The 23,994-nt window shown below is 44.2% G+C and overlaps 1 protein-coding gene across 8 annotated transcripts in view; it reads left to right on the top strand.

Annotated features, from left to right (window-relative positions):
• MYO6 (myosin VI) overlaps positions 1–23,994 on the top strand; it is a 163,348-nt gene that overhangs the window by 20,573 nt on the left and 118,781 nt on the right. The gene's annotated exons all lie outside the window — the stretch shown is intronic.

Below are 23,994 nucleotides of genomic sequence, written 5' to 3' on the forward strand. Positions count from 1 at the left end.
TATATAAAATCTCTATTTAGAAATTTTAACATCTCTTTAAACAATGAAACACAGAGCAACAGTAGCAAAAATGTTTGTAAAAAACTAATCTGATTTAAAAGCCTGTGTGGTGAGCCATTTCTTTACTTGTTTTCTAAAAACTGTGGTGGAAGCTGAGGAGTGGATGCCAGCTGGGAGAACACTCCAAAGCCTGGTGGCAATGACTAAGAAGGCCCTGTCCCACATGCTTGACAGCTAAGCCTCTTTCACTGTCAGCATGTGGAACAGAGCTCCCTCCAATGATCTTGTCAAATGGGCAGAAATGCTGGGGAGCAGGTGGTCCTTCACAAACTATGCAATTGAGGTATCCCTAGTGTCCCTACAGCTGTAGCAAATTTGGTTCAGATCGGTTAGGTGATTCATAAGTTAGCCTATTTGCATCTCAATTGTTTATGTGTCTGCTGTCTTGAATTGGGGTAGATGGCATCACCGCAAACTATGCTGTTGAGATGTCCCTACAGCTGTACCTAATTTGGTTCATATTGGTGGGGGGGTGGGAGAGAGAGTGAGAGAGAGTGAATTCTGCAGCCTGTATAAATAATGCAAATATATTACATCAGCATAATTTATTCCACATAGTTCTGAGGAGAGGAATGCTATATAGGGCAGTGAAACGCTATCCCTGGTCACTGGAGACTCATTCAGAAATGCCGACTCTGCTTCTGAGAATTCATCAGGATTGCCCACATACTTAACAAGCAAATGTTCACAACCATAAGGACTAGAAGCGTCTCTTAAATAAAGGAAGAAATGGAACTGTGTGGCCGCTACTATATCCTGCAACTTTTCTGCTGCTCACGGACATATGCACACGCCACTCTCTACAGAGATCTGAGCAGTTTGTCTCAACTAGTCTCTGTTTCAGTTCTTGGCCATAGTTGCCCTTAGGGTTGCCAACTAGGGACTTTTCTAGAGGACATGCGACTATTTTGCGGAGTGACTTCTTTTTGCATTTGTTGTGGTATCCACAATTTGGGGGGCGGGGGGAGCGCTGGAACATTTTGTTGGCTCAGAACACTTTGCTTTCATGAGCAGCTTCTCTTCCTCCATCTCCTCCCCCTTCCTGCTGACCAACCATCCAATGGGGAAGCCAGAATGGAGGTTCTGCTTCAGTGGCAGAGCCACGTGGTACAGGATCACAGATAGGTGGGCCCGGCAGGCACAGCTTGCTTGCTTCATGTTGTGGTGGTGAGAAGTTAGAAGTCAGCTAACTAACTAAGTTAGCAGCTACCTCATGCTAACTGAGTAAAAAGGCACCTTTTAAAGTGTAGAATTTCTTCTATTTATCATGGGGAGAGCAACTGGCCCTTTCCGACCCCAGCACAGCATCTCTTCAGTGGCTGATGCTGGTGTTACCTTGTATTTCTTTTTATTTCTATTGTTACATTTATTTATTGTTACATTTATATACCGCCTTTCATTAAAAACAGTCCCAAGGCGGTTTACAAAAGTTAAAAAACATACAATAAAAATGACAATAAAAATATTAAGCTAAAAATACAAAACCAATCTAATTTAAAATCTATAAAATACAAACATAAAAATTATACATGAGTAAAACACAAAGAAGCAGCAATAAAACAATCATGTAAAGGCCTGGATAAAAAGCCAAGGTTTAACAAGCTTTCTAAAAACTGTGATTGGAGTCAGAGGAGCGAATGGCCACTGGGAGAGCATTCCAAAGTCTGGGGGCAGCAACAGAGAAGGCCCTGTCCCGATGCACGACAGCTGAGCCTCCCTCATTGTCAGCACCCGGAGCAGAGCCCCCTCAGATGACCTAGTCAAGCAGGCAGCAACCCTTGGGAGCAGGCGGTCCCTCAAGTACCCCGGGCCCAAACCATTAAGGGCTTTAAAGGTCAAAACCAGCACCTTGAATTGGACCCGGAAACGAACTGGCAGCCGGTGCAACTCTTTCAAAATGGGTGTGATGTGCTCCCACCGGGCAGCTCCAGAGATTGTGAGCCCTTTGGTGATGGGGCGGGGGGGGGGGGAAGCATCTTATTGTTTCTCTTTCTATCGATCAATCCTTTATTATGGTCAGAGACCAGCATAAAATTAATAAAGGTTAAAAATTACATGTTTTGAGATGTTGTTATGATGATATGATGGTACATAACTTGACAAATCTAAAATTAAGGATGATCGCAATTTAAAAGGCAAGTTAAAATACATATTAGTACGCATCATCAAAAGGCTAAAATGAAGCATAATTGCAGTTTAAAAAGTAAAATAGATAGAATATACTTGTTAAAACTAATTAAGCTAAAAACATAAAATTACTAAAGCTAAAAGAGATAAAATAATGATATGATACAGTTTCTATTATAGAAATGCCCAGAAAAAATAAAAAGGGGAGTATAGAATTGTAAAAGTCCAGATCTAAAATTATAAAAAGCAATAAAAAGAGGGGGAAAAGGAAAACAATGAAATGTACTAAAATGCAATACAGTGCAATAAAACAATAGGTATGGAAGCATGTTTATCTTTCTATGAAAACTACTGTGAAACCTTCTGTTGAAAAGTGGTATATACATGTTGGTAGCTGTAGAGAACAGCAAGTGAGTGGGAGAACGTGAATGCACCACTGTGCCAGCATACAAAGAGGCTGGCTTGGTAACTAGTTGGCTGCCATGCCTTGAGCCAAAAGGATGAAGTTACTGGTCTGGTTGAGGAGAGCAGGCTGGGTGATCTGAGGTGGGGCATGGGGAGAACAGTGGACTGTGTGTGTGGTAAACCTAATCAGAAGGTGAATATACAGTTAAGCAGCAGGGGCCTTGAGAATTCAGCACTAGCGATGTGCACGAAGTGTTTCGGCGCCTCCATTTCAAGGCGCCAACATGATTGAGTGTGGGAAACTTGAAGCGTTTCAGTGGGGGCGAGTGAGTGCTTTAAGAAGAGGAAAGCAGGTCTTACCTGCTCCTCCATTGCCCCTCCACAACCCCCCCTACCCCATGGAGGAGCAGGTAAGACCTGCTTTCCCCCTTTTAAAATGCTTGCTCTCTTCTCCCCAGGATGTGCATGAAACGCTTGCTGCACAGAACTGCTCAGCACCACAGCGGACTTATAATTTACCTGGTCATCAGCTTCACAGTGGCGAGTTCTATTTATTCTAAATTACCCAGTTTTAAAAATCAAAATATGTCTATATCATAACAATAAACCTAAGCAAATTTTATGCAGAGTGGAGACTTTTTGGAAACTTTTTAGTGAAATGTGTTACCTCTTTCCACTTTTTTGGTGATGGATATCGACTTTTTCTGCCATCTGGACCTGACAACCCTACTCTCTCCTGGTGACTCAGGCTTGTGGTAGACCTCAAGGAGTACAGGAGAGTGACACCAATCAATAAACACAGTAACAAAAGGGTAAAAAAAAAATCTAAAATGGTGCAAACCAGTACCTAAAACCACTCATAAGTCAGATCAGAGTTTTCTGATAAGTTGTACAGTACATTTTGGGTGCAAAATGTATTACAGCCTTTATTCTGTTCTGCACTGAGTTCTGTATGAGTTAGGTGGTAATTGTTTCCACATCACAGTTAAGGAGCTGATGCTGAAAGGTGTAGAATCCAAGGAAAAGAGTTATGGTATGCAAGAACAAGGCCGTGGAGCAGAATCAGGAATATTAATAGTTTAATTAAATAGACATTATGTACAGAGAAGCAAATGCAGACTGCTTTTCAGTGCTTTTGCTGCTGGCTCTTAAGTAACCCCGCCTCTGCTGCAGGACTGGAATACAAGTAACTAAAGCCCCATTCAAAAGCTGGCCGGGATCAAGGAATGGATTAACCAAAAGCACCATAAAAGGGCTAATCAGTTAAGGCTGTGCTTGAGGTGAAATTTGAATCTAGTTCTCCAAAATCCAAATCCCAGCTCTCATCCCACTGGCCCTTGTAGTAGTGCTTGGTCATTGAGGACTCTCTTGCCACAGTCAATACATTTAACTAACTCTAGCATATGGCATCTGAGGGAGAAAAATGTTATCCTCCTTGTGAATGCCGCCCTCCCCCCACATGTCTTGGGATATATCTTGGGATATATCTTGTACATGTCTTGGGATATATCTTTTCATCCATCAGACTCAGACATTTTTCTAATCAGAGCTGCTTAGTGGCACCACCTCATTTAAGCATCCTTAAGTTTGTACACTGGTGGTAAAGTGGAAGGGAGAAAATGAGAAGACATGCAACAGAATTCGTGTGTGGTAAGTGGAGACCTCAGGCTTGCCCCCTCTAACTACAATGGCCACTGTAATGTCAGGAAATAAACTAGCTTTAGGTATCAATACAGGTTTGACAGAAGACCACTGCACTATCCAGACATTATGTTGAATGAGCATACAGATGTTTGTACACTCGTACATATTTTTGTGTGAATGATTGTACCGCATTCATTTTAGAAGTGAACCTAGGTACGGGTCCCTCAAATGCAAGGTACAGGTAGGATAGTACCTGTGTTCAGCATCACATATGAATAACTTTACCTGTTTATGGATCTGTACCTGCACACTGTACACTGATATGAGTGCTGAACACAACATGTGAATAGGGCCCAATTCAGTCTGAATCAAACAAAAGACAACTCTTTTATCTATATCCCTATATCTGCATCAAACGCGTGTGAGTGAGTCTTTGACTGTAAGTTCCCCTGAGTGACACCTGTGTACGTTCTTTTGTACATTCCCTTAGTATGCTTAGATGGAAGAATACGATTTCTGTGTGGATACAAGTAAGCATGTACAGATCTACCCTCTGAAATTAGTTTAGTAATGGGAGATTAATTGGCTTAATTTTAAACATATAATCTTAAGCTTTCTCCACTGTCCAGGATAGTAGGAGGAACCTGTTGGAGGCCTATTTCATAGCTGCAGCTCACATGCAGGGAAGCCCACAAATATACTGTATTCCCTGTGACAACAGCCTATGTGATGGGCATACTTCCTGAGTGACAAAAGCTTCCTGCCCAGGGGTGGAGCCACCATTGTGCGAACGGGTTCAACGAACCCGGGCCACTAATGAAAAGAGCCGCTGAAGCCTGCAGTGGGGCATGGCTCGGGCTCCAGAAGAGCCCCAAGCGAACTCCCCCCACCCATGCCCAGGCTCCTGAGAGCCCTGGATGAGCTCTTCCCTGCCCTTTTCAGCCAGCATTTGCTGCCTGATAGCATCTGTTTTCCTTTCTTTCCCCCCCCGGAGGGAGAGAAAGGGAAATAAAGGCTGCCAGGCAGCAAACACTGTCTGAAATGGACAGGGGTGAGCTTGCTCGGGGCTCTCAGGAGCCCAGGCATGGACGGGGGGAGATCACTCGGGGCTCTTCCAGAGCCCAAGCCACACAAAGTGAGTGTAGCACCATACACATGGGACATTGTGAGAGGGGCCGCCTGGTGAGGCCAGACCCAGGCCACCGTTCAGCTGGCTCCATGCCTGTTTGTGCCCCATATAGCATGTCCATGTCAATGCCAGCAGTTGTCGGGGTGGAGGCACCGTACTTGGGCTAATATATAGGGCAAGAAAGATGCTCTTTTGCTGCTGGATCCACCATGTAGACTGCCGTCCTGGGCAATGCTTTATGGTGGTCTCTGTGTGAGGGCTAGCTTGCAATTGAGGCAAATAAAACCATGCTCATTGTGACAAGAGTTGAAACAAGACATGAGTAATTCATATCAGGATTTCACAGAAGTGAGATTTAAATGAAAATTAATAATATCTGACATTGATATAGTGCTTAGGGCGTTCAGAATGCTTCATGCTCATTAGCTCCAGTAATCCAAGAGGAAGCCAGCAAGGCAAACTGTCATCATCAGAAACTCTTTAAATAAGCCATTTAAAGACCCAATGCCGCTTCCCTCTTGTTTGATAGCTGGTGACTGTTTCCACTGATTTTATATAAGCTGCCCCCTGAGCCTTGTTAGCTGAAGAATGGGATGAATATCTTATAAATACGTAAAATCTTTACTAGGTATATGATTAGAACTCTAGAATTGGAACTGTTCTTTGGGTTACACCTCTGGGCCTGATAATACTCTTGAAAAACACTCCTCAATTAAACCCTATGATGGCACAGCACTGAAGACTGAAGCCTCTAGCTAATGTCTAGTAGCTCTGTTCACCAGAGAGGCACTGAAAGAATCCTCCTGGGCATAGGGGAAAGGTGTAGCCCACATCTTGGCTCTAAATCAGGATGGTTTATACTGGCATTATCTCCCTACCACATGTGCAATGCCATATCTTTCTGATGGATTAATGCCTCGGTTGACTTGTCCCATTCTAAGCCTTTCCTGCTTGGCATTTCATGGATGCAGAGTGTCAAAGTGTAAAGAGGTCAGGAAGTGAGGGCCAGTTCATTTATTCTGTTGCTGCATATGATGGGCTAAAATTAAATGACCATTTAAAGAAGAATTGACATAAATGATATAAGCAATGGATTCGACTAATATGTCGGCACTGCGTAAGGCTTGTTGCCAGCTAGCACTCTGTTGCTCCTTTAGTAACAGAGCTCTTTATTCCCTCTCTTCAGTCCACTTGGGTGCTTGCTTGCCTCTTCAGGGCCTCAAAGGCAGAAACATGATATTTCAGTACAGTAAATGTTTAATGAAAGCAGACTAAGAGAACCAGCAGATCCTAAGGGAGAAATAAAAATTACTCTGTTTTAACCCATGCTCTGGAAATAGATGGGAACTTAGGTTGCATTTTAAATATGAAATGCTGTCGGGAATAGCACATGGACTTTAATTAAAATAAAATTTCAGTAATGCAAAAGCTGTGTGAGAAACGTATTTATTTTTTATTTTTATTTTATTTAACATATTTCTATACCACCCAAAACCTGTGTCTCTGGGCGATTTACGATTACAATCATTTAAACATTAAAGTCATTTAAAACCCAACATTAAAATTATTAAAATTATACATCTAATTAAGAGGCTTGGTGGGAATAAATATGTCTTCAGTGCCTTTTTAAAGATTTCAGTGTTATTGGGGATTCCACTCATCCACATGGGGAAAAGCAGAATATTAAAGAGTGAAGCCTATGCAGAAACTCTTTTGCCATTGAGATCTACACAACTAATTTCTGAGGATAAACAGGGAGAGGACTAGTTTGAATGGTGTGCAGGGTTTTGTATATTTGTGAGTCTTGCTGAAAAACTGTGCTTTGATACTGAAAACTGAATTCTATAACCCCTCCAGACACTGGATGTTTCCCTTCCTTGATGATTAACTCATGTGCCAATGTTTTGGTCTCCTAAGTCAAAAAGCATCCATTAAAATTGGTCTATCTTGGGAAACAAAAATAAGAATTCAGGTCATTTATTTGATCTTCTTGATCAAGTATGACCTCTGTGACTTCAGCTTTGCTTGTCTGCCGAACTGCACATCAAAGGGAATATTTTTGAACATAGAAAAAAGCTAATTTTTCTGTTAAGTGAAGAAAGTAATGAATCTCAAGAGTAATAGAGGAGACATGGTACTGGAAGCTCTGTTACAGATTTCCTCTTAATAGAGAGTGAGCCTTTCACTACTAGATCCTCTTGTACAAGATAACATACGTGTTTATTCGATGCAAACATTGAGTGAGTAATCTATTGATTAATTTGAAGGACTCTGACACACAGTGTTTTTCCTGGCATGTTGATTGCAAAGTGAATTAAACACCTGTTAATGACTCTGAGACTAGAGTTGTCATCTAAAGTTTCTAAACTATATCTAGGCAAGGGGCAAAAAAATCAAACTATGTGAATGAAAAATCTGCATTGGGTTGTATCCTAAGAAAATTAGTCATGACTAAGCACCATTGAGAATAGATATAGACATGGAAAAACAAGGAAAGTTTTCCAAAAGATCTCTGAACTCAGAAGGCGGTTCCACCCTCTAATTGGTATGTTAAGGGATTATTATTATTATTATTATTATTATTATTATTATTATTATTATTACATTTATATCCCGCTCTTCCTCCAAGGAGCCCAGAGTGGTGTACTACATGCTTAAGCTTCTACTCACAACAACTCTGTGAAATAGGCTAGGCTGAGGGAGAAGTGACTGGCCCAGAGTCACCCAGCAAGTATCATGGCTGAATGGGGATTTGAACTCGGGTCTCCCCAGTCCTAGTCCAGCACTCTAATCACGGATAGTAACTGATTCAGTGAAGATCAAACAGAGATGGAAGGAGTATACTGAAAATCTGTACAGCAGGGACATCAACATCCAAGATACTCTAGAAGATATTCCCTACTTGCAAGAACCCCTAGTATGGGAAGATGAAGTTAGATCAGCACTCTGGTCATTCCCAAATTGGAAGGCTACAGGAATTGATGGAATAGCTACAGAAATAAGACAGGCAACAGAAGAAGAATCAGTCAAGGTACTAACCAAACTATGCCAGCAAATTTGAAGAATGACACAGTGGCCAACAGATTGGAAGAGGTCAGTCTACATACCCATACCAAAGAAAGGAGACTTAACAGATTGTGCAAACCATTGCACAATATCCTTAATTTCACATACTAGCAAAATAATGCTCAGGATCATCCAATGCAAATTAGAGCCCTGTGTGGAAAGGGAAATGCTGGATGTTCAAGCTGGTTTCAGAAAAAACAGAGGAATGAGAGACATTATTGCTGATGCATGCTGGATAATTGAGAAAGCCAAAGAATACCAAAAAGAAGTCAATATGTGCTTTGTTGACTACAGAAAAGATTTTGATTGCATCAACCATGTCAAGTTGTGGAATATCCTTAGGAAAATGGGCTGCCCAGAACATCTCATGGTTCTCATGAGAAAGCTATACACAGGAAAGGAAGCCACAGTCCAGACAGAACATGGTGAAACAGACTGGTTCCAGATCGGCAAAGAAAAAGATAAGGCTACATACTTTCTCCTTATTTATTCAACTTATATGCTGAACATATATTGAGAGAAGCTGGATTGGAAGAAGCTGAGCATGGTTTTAAAGTTGGAGGAAGAAACAGCAATAACCTGCGCTACGCTGATGACACCACTCTGATAGCTGCGAATGCGAATGATCTCCAGGCCCTAGTAATGAAAGTCAAGGAGCACAGTGAAAAAATGGGACTACAACTAAATGTAAAGAAGACTAAACTAATGACAAGGGTTACAGCAACCAGCCTCAGAATTGATAATGAAGATATTGTAGTAGTGGATAGCTTTTGCCTTTTAGGATCGACCATCAACAGTAATGGATCCAGCAGTCAAGAAATATTAGCACTTGGTAGGGTCTGTACCTACAAAGATTAGAATCTGGTCAATGGTTTTTCACTCGACACTCTATGCATGCAAAAGCTGGACTTTGAAGAAGCAAGATAGAAAAAAAGTATTGACGCTTTTGCGCTTTGGTGCTGGGGAAGACTTTTGAGGATACCGTGTTTCCCCGAAAATAAGACAGTGTCTTATAATAATTTTAGCCCCCAAAAATGCACTAGGGCAATTAGCGGTACATCAGAAATTACTCCTAGGTCTTACTTTCGGGGTAGGTCTTACTTTCGGGGAAACAGGGTACCATGGACAGCCAGGAAAACAAACAAATAGATTATAGAACAAATCAATCCAGAATTTTCACTCAAGGCACAAATGATCAGACTCAAACTATCATACTTTGGACACATTATGCAAAGACCTAGCGTGTGCGCTCTCTCTCTCTCTCTCTCTCTCTCTCTCTCTCTCTCTCTCTCTCTCTCTCTCTCTCACACACACACACACACACACACACACACACACACACACACACACACACTTTAAGACCTAGCTCTCTTGAGAAGTCCATAATGCTGGGAAAAGTTGAAGGAAAGAGAAGAAGAGAACCACCAGCTTGGAGCTGAGAGGCCACCACCCTTTCAAGTACCTTGCCCAGCCATGGCAGGTTGGAAACAGGCCTATAATTGCTCAACTGTGAGAGATCTAATGCAGGCTTCTTTAGAAGAGGTCTAATGACTGCCTCCTTGAGACAAGGAGGTATCCTGCCCTCCCTCAGAGAAGCATTTATGATTTCCACTAGGCCACCTACAACAGCAAGATAGAACAAGCCGTGTTGGACAAGGGTCAAGAGAACAAGTAGTAGGCCTCATTGCTCCAAATAGCTTGTCCACATCCTCAGGAGTCACAAACTGAAACTGATCCAGTCGAATCGCATAAGAGGAGTTGTTGGACACCTCCAGTTCAGACATCAAATTAATTGTGGAGTCTCCATCTAGATCGGCCTGAATCCGAGAGATTTTATCTGTGGAAAACTCTTTAGACACGTCACAGTGGGTAAGTGATGACTCCAAATTCTGGTTCAAGGGAGGGGAGGCGGATACTAGTCCTCTCACAACCCTGAACAACTCTGCTGGGCTTGAACTCGCAGAGGCAATGGGGCAGAAAAGAACCACTTCTTTTTCTTCTTCTTCTAAGCATAAATCTTTAAATGTGCTCTATGTTGTAATCTGTCTGATTTGAGTTGAGTCTTTCTCCACTTGCGCTCCACAAGAGTGCTTTCTCCACTTGAGACTCCACAATTAATTTGATGTCTGAACTGGAGGTGTCAATTCTAATAGGCCCCTCACCCTTGCGGTGGTGGGAAGTGGTTGTAAGTCCAACCTTAACCAGATGGTGGTCCGTCCATGACAATGGGGAGATCACAAGAGTCCCCACCCACGGAACACCACCCTGATCAGAGTAGAAGACCAAATCAAGCATGTGACCTGCAATATGCATTGGTCCAGAGACTGCTTGGGATAGGCCCATAGTTGTCATGGCCGCTGTGAACTCCTGAGCTGCCCCAGACAAATTGGTCCCGAAATGAACATTGAAGTCCCCCAGCACTAAAAGTCTGGAAGACTCCAACACAAGTTCTGCGGCCAAGTCCGTGAGCTCAGTAAGGGATTCTGTTGGGCAGTGGGGCGACCAGACTTCTGGGACCAACAGGAGTCCCAATCTATCCCTGGTTCCCAAACTTAAGTACACACATTCAATATGGTCTGATACCCTAACAGGGACCCTGGTGAGGGAGATGTTATCCTTATAGACCACAGCCACTCCACCTTCTCGCCCACGTCCCCTCACCTGCTCCTCTACAGAATATCCTGAAGCGAGAAGCTGGGACCAGACTGGACCACTAGCCTCTCCCAACCAAGTCTCAGTAATACATACCAGGTCAGCCCCTTCATCCATAATCAAAATATGGATGAGTTCAGGCTTATTTTGGACCGACCTGGCATTGCAGAGGAGCAAGGTAAGGCTATGTGGGTTGTTGGCAGTACTCCCCAAGGTTAAAGAGCTGGCAGGACAGCCAGAAGGGGAGACAGCTAATAATTTACCCTTCCCCTGGAACAGCCTGCTGACCTGCCAATGTTTCTTCTTCTATTCCCCACCACCACCGGGATAGCTAAGCTGCCCCATAGTAAATGAAGCTGCCCCCTGTCTCCTCATCTCCAGACGAACCCAGACACATTGCAGCAGCTTCTACCCAATTCCCAAACAGCTAAACACTGATTAAACAGAAGCCCTCAAGCCCTCTAGCTCTCGCCCTTGTTCTCCCTTTGGTGGCGACCCTGCTGGTGCCGGGCCCGCTGCCACGAGCAGCTTCCTTTAAATCCCAAAACTGAGCAGATGACCTGAGGAGCAGCTGAGTCTCTCAGGGGCTGGTCCCAATCTTGCACACACTCCCCACAGATGTTACCTACAGACAGCAGCCCCACAGGGGACGCAGGAGCAGGCAGGCAACAGCAGACGGAGCCCCCAGGACCCACCTGGTCTCTCACCCCAGGCAGTATTGGGTGGAAAGCAGATGGACTTCTCCCTCTCCTCCACCAACACCTACCATCCAATGTGACCGAACTTGAACAGTTCTGTATGGAGGAGTGGGCAAATATTGCTCCGTCTAGATGTGCAAGGTTGATAGAGAAGTATCCCAACAGACTCAAGGCTGTTATTAAAGCAAAAGGTGGTTCAACAAAATATTGACATTGGGGGGGGTGATCCTTTTTCAATCTCAGTAATTCTTGTTTTTTATTTCTGACACTTTTTCTGGACTGTAATTGTGATGTTTTTCAGTTGGATGTTATAGGTTGCATTGGATAAGTACAGCTGGTGAAGGGAACTTTCTTTGTGTTTTCATTTCAGGATGTAAGGGAACCAGAATTTAAGGTCTATCAAAGGGGGTGATTCTTTCCTATACCCACTGTATATCCCAGAACACACTCAACACCCACCTGTACATTCAGGGGAAGATTGAAAGTTAGTCTTCCATTATCAGTTTGGGAAGCTTGGCCACCATTATTCATAGCAGGGGTTCCCTGTCTAGGATCCCCAGATGTTGTTGAACTACAACTCCCATCTTACTCGGTCACAGTGATGCTTGACCATTGTGGCTGGAAATGATGGGAGTTGTAGTCTATCAACATCTGGGAACCCCAAAGTTAGGATCCCCTGATTTATAGGACCTGCTGCCCCCAATAATTTTCCAAAGGTTGCTTGCAACACAGTTTGGAAACCGCTGGTCTAATGAATTCTTGTGGTGAAATTGTTCTCATTATCTTTGACCTCTGTCTAGGTGGTTTTAAAGGGTGTGGTGACTGTAGAAGTTAGAGATGGTGATTCACATTTGAGAGTGGGTGGAAACTCCACTTCTGTTTTATGGTATTGACCTAGTAGTGCCAACTTATTCATGTTAATAGTTTTGTTGTTGGTTTATAAGAGCAGCCACAACATGTGAACTGTTCTGTTTCTTACTGTGAGCAATTGGGAGCTATTGCAGGATCTAACTTCATTCTGCTTTGAGAATGTCATGTCGCAAAAGGCCAGTTACTAGTGGTAATTAATGTCATGCATTTGGCTTCTCAGCATGATAGTAAAGGAGGGTTTGCCTAGCAGATTTAAGGAGATTTAATTTGAATGTGAAGCACAGTTGTGTCTTTGGTGTGTATTTTCTGATCTGCGACTTCAAAAACACAAAGGAACCAAATCCATAGGATCTCAAATGGCATGCATATACAGAAACAAATCAAATTATATATAATGTGTTTTGGGCATATTACAAAAAAGTATGCCAAATATGGTGCCTGACTCCTCTTATCTGTGTGGCTTTTAGCCTACTTTCCAGTAGGCTTTTGAGATCACCCAACATTCTGTGTGTCTCTCTGTGTGTCCCCCACATCAACTTTGCAATGCTTGGGCCAATATGAACCAAATTGGGTACAGTTGTAGGGACTCATAGGGACACCTCAATGGCATAGTTTGTGATTATATCATCCACCTCAATTTAAGATGACGGATGTGTGAACATTTGAGGTGCAAGTGGGTTAACTTGTGAACTGCCTAACCGATTTGAACCATATGCGGTACAGTTGTAGTGAGTGACACACAGGCACCTCAATGGCATAGTTTGTGATGATGTCATTCTCCCCAATTTAAAATGGTGGATGCATAAACTTTTGAGGTGCAAGTGGGCTAACTTGTGAACTGCCTAACCGATTTGAATCAAAGTTGCTACAGCTCTAGGGGCACAGGGGTAAACTTCAATGCCATAGTTTGTGATGTCATCTACCCCGATCCAAGATGGCAGATGTGTGTACTTTTGAGACGCAAGTGCACTAACGAGGATTGTCTAATCAATTTGGACCACATTTGGTACAACTGTAGTGAGTGACACACAGGAACACTTCAGTGGTGTAGTTTATAATGATGTCATCCACCTCGATACAAGATGGCAGATGCATGGACATTTGAGGTGCAAGAGATCTAACTTGTGGACCTCAATTTAAACCAAATTTAGTCCAGTTTTAGAAATAGTGAAAGGAATGTAGGCAGATTAGTTCTTACTAGAACAACTTGTTTGTGTGTGTATGTGTTACATTCTGTTTAAGTTTTCCATTAGAGAGGTACAAATAACATAATATAGTATTAACATAAATAATAGCAATGCATGAGTGATGTTTGTGTCTTATACAAGGCTCATGAATCTTGGATGCATAGTTCTTGTGCATTGTGATTTATCAAGAATAGCCAACTACAATGTTTTGGGGGTATACTTTATTATTATTATTTATTACTTTTTACATTTTATATCCCATTCTTCCTCCAAGGAGCCCAGAGCAGTGTATTACATACAGTCCAAGGACTGAACGTGTATTTTGCTGCACTGACGTCCTCACAAGTGTACTAAAACTAGCATTAAGAGCTTTGCAATTACAGCACACTTCCATTCATGTGTAGCTGGGGCCTGTAAATGCCAGATCAAAATACTGAATTGTATATGATGTTTTCTTTTCTCTGGAAGAAGAAAACATTAGGCGACAATGCATGATATGTAATTAAAATGTAGAATGTCTGTTTCTCAAAACTCAACGTTTTCCTTTTTCCTTCTGAGTGAAATTGTTTAGAAGATTTATATTTTGCATTTCAACAAAAATAGCACCCCACCCAGTTGTGAATGCAACTGGGGTGGTGGTGGATTTGCATGGAGTAAAGAGTTGTCAGAAGCCTCATGCTCCCTGCCTCTCACATAACTTAGTGAGATACAGGAAATCTGGGGTGTTTATTGACTGCATCTGGGATAGCATCTGACTTTTCGAACCAGCATTCACATTCTGTTCTGCACAGACTGATCCTTCCTCCCATGTGCTCTGATGGCTGCTCATGATGCTCTGGATTCCACCCTGTTGGCCCAACAATCCCACTCTGGTTTGTACAAAGTGGTTCTTATTGTCGACAAGGAGAGCCCAGTTGGCTTTTCCCAGCGGCCTCCTTCCCCCTCGGCAATACTGCCCATCAGGAGGGTGGAGATGGTTGTGCTCAGCCGTCATTCCCCTTGCTTGCCCAGGGTGGATGCGGTGGAGGGGCAGGCATGACCTGAAGTGCCATGCATGGAGGAATGGCTGGCTGGGATATTTCAAGAGCCCTGGGGTCAGTGACCAGCCCTTCTAGCCATCCTTAACTCAGATTGTTGTTCTCGAGTGGGCTGGATGTCACCCCTTGGGGGCCCACTCCTTTATTGCACTCCATTCAGGGGTGGGTTGTTGATGAGGTGCTGATGACAAATTCCAAGTGGTGGAATCTCAGCTGCTGGTGGTTTGGGTCTCTACAACCTGCCTGTTGGTGCTTCCGGAGCAATGGTGCTACATACAATTTCTGGAGCATCGCCTGGGTACGACAAGGTGGGAGGTGTTATTGGGATCGCCTTATGAGCCACCGGCTAGCTGGCATGCCACCATGTGAACTTTCATTTTTCTTCAATGAAAAATGCTGGGTGACAGTCTGCCCTTGGAGTGCCATTACTTTTGACCTTGGAGCATGTTGCTACCCTTGGCGGGGGCATGCACAATGGTTATGGGTGACCACCTCACAGTGTGGCCTGTCCGGGCACTCCTGGTGCTTCTGGCTGGGGGGTACACAGTGACAGCCCATGCTGCTTTATTTAGGTGGGACCTCTTTAAGTGTTATGGGCTTGACCTGTGTTTTTTTCCTGTCATGTGCTATGGTTGGCACGGTTATTGACAATCACTTTGAGCATTGTTACAATTGCTGATTCATCTCTGGGGTGCTCCTCCCCTTGACAGTTTTTGCCTCCACAGGTTTCTAGGTGGTGGAGCCACTAGAATGCTGACATCTTAGATATTCTTTTCCAGGTTGGGTAGATGCATTGAGCAGCTTTGCCATGAGTTTTCAGTCCTCACATAAGTTGATCTCTGTGGCTCATTTCTTCTCTCCATTTGCTTGTTTTTGCAGTTTTTTGGAACCTAGGTAGCTCACATGGGATATGGCATTTGGGCGCCCTGCTGTCTCTTTGGCCATGATGTCCATCCTCTCTTTCCGTTATTTCTGTGAGATTTTAGTTCTTCAATCCCTTCTGTTTCTCTTGGATCCCGGCTCTTACTCAGGCTTGTTCAGCTTATGGGCCTGTCTGGTGGTTTTGCTGTTCACATGCTTAACCTTTCTCTTCAACAGGTTTTTGCCACAACAGGTTCCAGGTGAAGGAATGACTGGGGCTCTGGAATCATCTTTGTTCTTTTCTAGGTTGGGTGAGATGTGGTGAGCAGTTTTGCGCTGAGTCTTTCACTCCTCACAGAAGGAGGGCTTGTTGGTCTCACTTATTCTCTCCTGTTCTTGTTACAGTTTTCAGGACCTAGGTGGCTTGCATGGGATATGGCTTTTGGGGTGTCATGCTGCTTTTTTGATCTTGCCTTCATCCTCCGGCTTATGTATCTCCTCTCTTCCTTGTTTTGTCCATTCTTCTGTTTCATGTATAGGTCGCTGACTTTGAGTGTTCCACTTGTATCTCTACAAGGGATCTCAACTATTAGTTGCACCTCTTTCAGTGGAGCATGTCACTGTTTTAGGTTCCAGTTCTGTCAGCCTTGGACTACATAAGAACATAGGAAGCTGACATATAGTGAGTCAGACCATGGGTCCATCTAGCTCAGTATTGTCTACACAGACTGGCAGCGGCTTCTCCAAGGTTGCAGGCAGGAAGCTCTCTCATCTCTATCTTGGAGATGCCAGGGAGGGAACTGGGAACCTTCTGCTCTTCCCAGAGCTGTTCTATCCCCTAAGGGGAATATCTTACAGTGCTCACACTTCTGGTCTCCCATTCATATGCAACCAGAGTGGGCCATGCTTAGCTAAGGGGACAAGTCATGCTTGCTACCACAAGACCAGCTCTCCTCTCATAAAACTGACACCCTCCCACTCTAGAATGACACCCTCCTCCTTCTCTCTCCTCCATTGGGGTCACTTTGGCTGGTTTTACCTGACTCTCTTTACCTTTGGAACACGTCTGGTACCACATGCTGGACTATGGTCTTCTTGGGCAAATGGGGCAGGCATTGTTACCTTCCCATTCCATCTTTTCTCCTCATAATGCAGGACCATGGATTCTGCCTCCTCTCACCCATGATTGGTTGATTGCTCAGTTGGTGTGTGATCTTCTAGATTATCTTCTTTGGCTTCGTAGCTTCCGATTAAGGTCTGCATATCACCCATTTGATGGTAGGATATAACCTCCCACTGAATGCATTGCAGTGTGATAAAGACCCTCATCTGGGTCTTTTTGGCTGGGGGCAGACACTTACTGGGCTTGCTGCAGTGTAATTCTGTGGACTGATTTGTTGCCGGCCCTGCTGGCTGTTCATCTGGGGGAGATTGATTTGGCTAATGTGCCCAGTCTGCAGTTCCTGTCATGAGTGTCGAAGGGCCTCATTTGATCCTGTCCCTGTGCCCTTAGACTTACTGTAGCTGGAGTTTGTGGAATAGTTGCCATGCTTACAGTGGCCTGGAGCACAGGACATGTGGGCTTTCAACCTCACCAGGTGGAAGCTGAATGGTCCTGATGCGGAGAAGTCTTCAGCCAGCAGGAGAGCTCCCACTCTGTCCAGCCAGAATTTTTCAGCCTGGATGGTAGGGAGCTGTCTTTGGTCAGCAGTGTGGATAGCTTAACGAGGGGCATCACGGCTGCTCTCTCAGCCATCTGAATGGTGAGTCAAGCACAACTGGGTAGCACCTCACTTTGGCAGTGGAAACTGGGGAACAGATGAAGGGGTTTGAATTTTGAAGAACTATTTTCCAAATTTTGATGACCGTCTTCATTAAGTAAGGATTATACTGTTTTAATTCAAAGGAGAGCGTACACCCTGGCCTCTTTATGCATCTTCGCGGCAGCACAGGTAGTGGCACTGCTGGGTAGAAGTGATAGCTGCACTGCTTTAAATTTCTGAGGCTCTGCTCTCCAGCTTCCTTTGGTGCATCAAGCCTGTTTTCACGTTAACTGGTGTTAGTAATTCAAGAAAGTTTGGTCAGGTTGTTGTCTGTGCCCTTTCCCCATATTTCTGTGTCTGGCCTCATCATTCTCTCCATGCAATTTTATATTTAAAAAGTCTCCTGTCCCTACAGGGCATGCATGCTTCCCCCCGCCCCGCCCCGCCTCCGACTGGGAAAGACAGTATGCTGGACTGAATAGGGACAGTTATTTCTCTACTAAATATAGTTACCACTTGAAAGAAAACTCTCTGCCCTGTTAGCATGGCAAGCCTTTTACCCCACCTTGATTAAAAACTGTTAGGGCTGCTGAGGTCCAGATAAAATAGCTTTGGGGGCTCCCTTCTAGCTGATGGGCTTCCAGCTGGCTGCCCCTGCTGCTGCATATGAAAGAACTCTTCTTAGAAGCGCCCTTTAAAAGGCTTGCATCATGAAATATTCAGAATGACTTATCTAGGCCTATAGAGTTAGGTAATTAATAGGTTTGAGCAGTTGAAATGGAAGAGAAGCTGTTGGCTGTGTATGGGAGACTGAAGGGAAAGATGCTTGAGATGTTTAACAGTGGAGTTTTCTAGGTGTATTCGGATAGATTACAGTTGTATTGAAGCTTCTGAAATACTGTGAATATGCTTTTACACTCCCAGAAGGTGCCAGTTTAAAAGAAGTGTAAGCCATTTAAGGTTATTTGATGTGTGTTTAAGAATTATTTGGCTTTATCCCCCCCTAATGGATTGAGTAACTAGATAATGGGTTTAAATGTAGCAAATAAAATAACACAGAGATGCTGCAGTGGCTGGCTGCAGTTGATGTAATTATGTTTTGAAAAAATGTTTTTAGACCCACTGTTTTCTCCTGGGGAAAGCATAGAAGTAGCAATTAATTAGGTTGTGCTGATAGGTATGGCAGTGGAACAATTATGAATAATTACACACTGTGCTTATTTTTAAAGTAATGTAATTTCCATTTGTTCTAGACATATTTTAGTGTGAATTTGGAATAAACAGTTCTCCTCTGACCGCTAGCCTTGGACTAGAAAGGGGTCCAGAAATGCAGAACACCAGGTGGCCAGTGGTAGCCTTCGATAGGAACATAGGAAGTTGCCTTATACTGAGATTGGCCCATCTAGCTCAGTATTGTTTACATTGACTGGCTCTCTAAAGTTCCAGGCAAGGGTCTTTTCCTGCCCTACCTGTAAATGCCAGGGAGTGAATCTGGGACCTTCTGTATGCAAAGCAGATACTCTACCACTGAGCAGTTGCTCCATCCCCTAAGGCTCACATTTCACCCATCCAAATAAAAACAGGTTGGCCCCTGCATAGCAGAGGGGACAATTCATATTTGCTACCATAAGACCAGCTCTTGGTTTACTGCACTTGCTTGTCCACATGCACTGAAATACTCCTCCTCTTTCCCAAGTTCTTTGTGCATTGCAGAGAGCCCAGAGGCAGGAGAGAGCTCTTGTCTTGAGCTGGATGGGAGAGACAAAACTTGTGCTTTCAAGAACTTCAGAGAAGGGGGAGCAGGAAGGGAAGCAGGAAGGTTCAATTTTTTAACTTCACACCAGGCTTTGGAGATGCTTGGAATGTGAGAGATTCTTACTAGTGGTTAAGTCAGTAACTTGAAATGGGAAATCCTCATATTCTTTGGCATGTTTGGAAACTCTTACAATGTTCCTCTCTCCTCTTGATCTCCTCTTTCCTCTGCTTTTTTTCTATGCAGGAAACCGCCTCAGCCCTTCCTTTATATATTTTGACTTCAAGACATTTGTATTAGGGATGTGCACGAAGATCATTGTTGCCGACGGGGGGTAGCGCTTTCAGGGCGGGGGAGGGTGTACTCACCCCTCCCACCGCATTTCCCTTGCCGGCACGCTATCATTTGGAAGCCCCTCGGGGCGGCAACGTTCCTCCCTGCCGCCCCGTTTGCCCCGTTGTCCGGAAGTCACGAGCGCGCATGCGCCCGTCATGCATGCGCGCGCACATGACAGAAAGGCGCTCACGCACGACGGGTGCATGCGCGCTCGCGACTTCCGGCCACTTCCGGCCGACAGGGCAAACGGGGCGGCAGGGAGGAACGCTGCCGCCCCGAGGAGCTTCCAAATGATAGCGCGCAGGCGGGCGAAATGCGGTGGGAGGGGTGAGTACACCCTCCCCTGCCCTTAAAGTGCTAGCCCCCGTCGGCAACGAACGCCGAAACTCCCCCAGTGCCGAAACGTTTCGGAGGCCTTCATAATGGCCTCCGAAACGTTTCGGGCACATCCCTAATTTGTATACCTCTTCTTCAAGTTAGTAACCATCAGTGTTCCCTATAAGAGGGAATCCCATATGTTGTCGACTACTGCTCCCAGAATCCCTAGCTGCAGTGGGCTTTGGCTCAGGATGCTGAGAGTTGTAGTCAACAACACCTGGGATTTTCTGTTAGAGGGAACACAGGTCACCATCCTCCTTTGTCATGCCCCAAGCAAAAAGAGGAAAACATCTTACAAGAGCTGTGTGTAAAATAGGGGCTTAGTTTTTGCCAGGCCTCAGCCACAGTCTAACATTGAGCATTAATAGATATGACTTCCACTTCAGAGGGTGGAATTTTTATCCAGATTAGAGCTCTGTCATTTCTCTTTCTAGCAATTAAGAACACTATGTTGTGTGTCCGTGTGTCTGGTTTTGCTTAATGTTTCCAACTGGAAAGACAAGGAAGTCAGTTGCAAGTAACTGTGAGGTTATATGTGCAAATTCTAATATGCTGCCAGTAAATGTAAGCACACTAAAAGGTGCAAAGTAATTGTATAAGCAGTAGTCTTAATGCATAGGTTTCAAGGTGATGCAATTTCTCCTTCCTGTAAGCTGCTGCCTAATGCTTGCTGTCACACCTGCCAGGAAACTCCTACAAAGCACTCGATGCTGAAGCTCTTTCATTATTTCTTTGGTATTGCTGTAGTAATTATACTGATTAATACCAGTGTGGCTTACAGAGCTATACTGACCTATCTGTTTATCATGCTGTATCTGTGTTGCGGGTTGTATAAGCAGCAGCCGGGCTGATGAAAGTTCCATTTGTCTCATTATCCAACTGCAGTCACACCTCTCTCCTTCTCTTTGGTGTAAGCTGCTTCAAGCACTCAAAAATGGCCCTTGCACCTTTAAAATACCCTGTGTAGAAAATGGCAAGAGTGGATCTTTTAGTTTTGAACCTTGAGTTTCCATGGAACTACTCATTTGATTGGCAGCAGGCAGTTTTTAAATTCTTTATGCTTATCTAGAATTATCACATAGATGGCTCTAATTTGATTCTTGAATAAGAAAAGAATGATCCAAGAAGATAACAGATTAATATAGCTTGCTGGTCTCTGATGAGTACGTATTTCATTGTGACATGTAGAGGAGGCGGAACTGAAGAGGCTAGTAAAGGAGGAACTGGGAGACTCCTGTGTGTAAGGGAGTGGGATCACATATAGGCCATTATATAGTCTAGTGTGCATTGCATTGCCATCCTTATTTCAATTTTTCAAGCATCCTAGAGGCTTTAGGAGTCCTAGAAGCTTCAAACGTTTGGGGAAAATATTGTTGCATAACAGACATGGCAATTGCATTGATGTATAGCTGTAAACACCTTCCCCTTGCAGGCATCAGTGGTGAGTCCCAAGATTATTTTTATCTGCAAACTTACATATGTTCTCTCAGGCTCCTAAGATGTATACAACTTCTCCAAATTAAACGCTAATCAGGTTTACTTCAGAACAAAGTAGAACTTCAGACTTAACAAAATAGCTAAGGAGCAGAGGCTCCAATTTTTAGATGTTCATAACTGTCCTTTTCCTTCTTGCCATTCAGATTCCTCACCCCAAACCACATAAGACCCTTCCTATATCCCATTCATTCCTTGCTCCATCTCTGTTACACAGGCTCCAAAATGAAGAGCTGGACTAGGAATGTAGGAAGCTGCCATATACCAAGTCCAACAATTGGTCCATCCAGCTCAGTACTGTCTACACAGACTGGCAGTGGCTTCTCCAAGATTATAGGCAGGAGTCTCTCTCTCTGCCCTATCTTGGAGATGCTAGGGAGGGAACTTGGAACCTTCTGCATGCAAGCGTGCAGTTGCTCTTCCCAGAATGGCCCCATCCCCTAAGGAGAATATCTTGCTATGCTCACAGATAGTCTCCTATTCAAATACAGACCACGGTGGACCCTGCTTAGCAAAGGGGACAATGTATGTTTACTATCATAAGACCAGCATGGGTATCACCATTCTGGTGGCAAGTGCCTCCTTCCACCAACCATATTGGGCCAGTTCAGGTAATACATCATCTGCTGGCCCCCAGCACATGTGATAAGGGTGTATGCGCACTCTGCGAGTGTGCACAGTTCCCTCATGTGCCGGGGCAACTTTCTGTGATTGCGTGGAGAGTGTTGGTTGTTTGAAGCAGCACACCCAAAGGAGCCATTCCGACAAAACTTGCTGCCCTGTGCAATTGTAGGAAGCCACCCTGGCATGTAGGGAGGAGGGAAGGGCACCCTTATTGCTTGTGCTGGGGGCTGGCAGATGAAGTATCCGCTGAATCCGCCCATTGTGAAACAGAACTCATTGCCTTAGTAAGGGCGGAGATGTTTCTTTGCATGCCATTGTCTGAAATGTATCAGGAAAAGTAAACTAACTCTATCTATCCTATCTATCGTATTTATATACCATCCTATATAGAATCTCAGGACAGTTTAACCAAACAGCAACTAACACCTAAAAATAATATAAAACTGATTAAAATGACCATGAATAAAAATTCAAAACTTCAAAACATCATTAACCAAAAGCCTGAAAAAACAACGGTGTGTTTTCAAAAGTTGTTTAAAAACAGCCTGAGATAGGGAGAGTCTGATTTCACTTGGGGATGTGTCCCAGAGCCCCAGGGCAACCCCAGAGAAGGCCCAGTTTGGGCACTAAACGAGCCAGTAGCAATCGCAACCAGACCTTCCCCAATCATATTAATAGGTAGTGGATTTCATGAAGAAAAAGGTGCTCTCTTAAATACCTTGGGCCCAAGCCATTCAGGGTTTTAGAGGTGGTCACCAGCACTTCATATTCTGCCTGGAAACTAAATGGCAGCCAGTATATTCCCTTTTAAAATAAGAGTAATGTGGTCTCTTTGGGTAGCCCCAGAGAACAACCTGATGGCTGTGTTCTGCACTAGATGCAGTTTCTGTATTATGTACAAAGAGTACATAGAGTGCATTGAAGTAGTCAAGCCAAGATGTTGCCAGCATATGCACCACTGTTTTAAGGTCGTTTATCTCCAGAAATGGGTGTAGTTGGCATACCAGCTGAAGCTGATAAAAAGCACCCCTGGCCCCTGCCTCAACCTGAGATAACAGGAAGAGGTTTGGGTCCAGAAATACTCCCAAAGTTTGTACCTGATCTTTCGGGGAGAGTGTAACCAGTGTTCCCTGTAACACGGATTTCCAGATGTTGTTGACTACAGCTCCCAGAATCCCTAGCTGCAATAGCCTTTGGCCAAGGATTCTGGGGATTGTAGTCAGCAACCTCTGGAATCTCTGTTACAGGGAACACTGAGTGTAACCCCATCCAGAACAGGCAGGTCTAAAGCACTTCCTAAGTTCCAGCTTCTCACAACGAGTACCTCTGTCTTGTATGGATTCAACTTCAGTTTGTTCTCACTCATCCAGACCATTAGTGATTCCAGACAAGCATATATTTATTTATTTAACATATTTCTATACTGCCCAAAACTTGCATCTCTGGGCAGTTTACAATTAAAATCATATAAACCATCCTAATGGGCCCCCCACCCCTGTGGAGGTGGGACCTGGTTGGGAGTCCAACTTTAACCAGATGGTGGTCCGTCCATGAAAAAGGGGGAATCACAGGAGTCCCACCCACGGAACACCACCGTGATCAGAGTGAAAGGCCAGATCAAGCATGTGGCCAGCAATATGTGTCGGTCCCAAGACCCCTCGGGATAGGCCCATAGTTGTCATGGCTGCTATGAACACCTGAGTTCGCCCCGGACAAACTTGTCCCAAAGTGAACATTCAGTTCACTTTGTTCAATGGACATTTCTGACCATACTGAATACACACATTCAGTATGGTCAGACATTTCGACAGGTATCCTGGCAAGGGAGATCTTCTTATAGACCACAGCCACTCCACCTCTCCGCCCACGTCCCCTCCACCGCTCCCCAACAGAGTACCCGGGAGCGAGAT

This window comes from Hemicordylus capensis, chromosome 1 (assembly GCF_027244095.1).
Source record: "Hemicordylus capensis ecotype Gifberg chromosome 1, rHemCap1.1.pri, whole genome shotgun sequence".
Lineage (NCBI taxonomy): Eukaryota > Metazoa > Chordata > Lepidosauria > Squamata > Cordylidae > Hemicordylus > Hemicordylus capensis.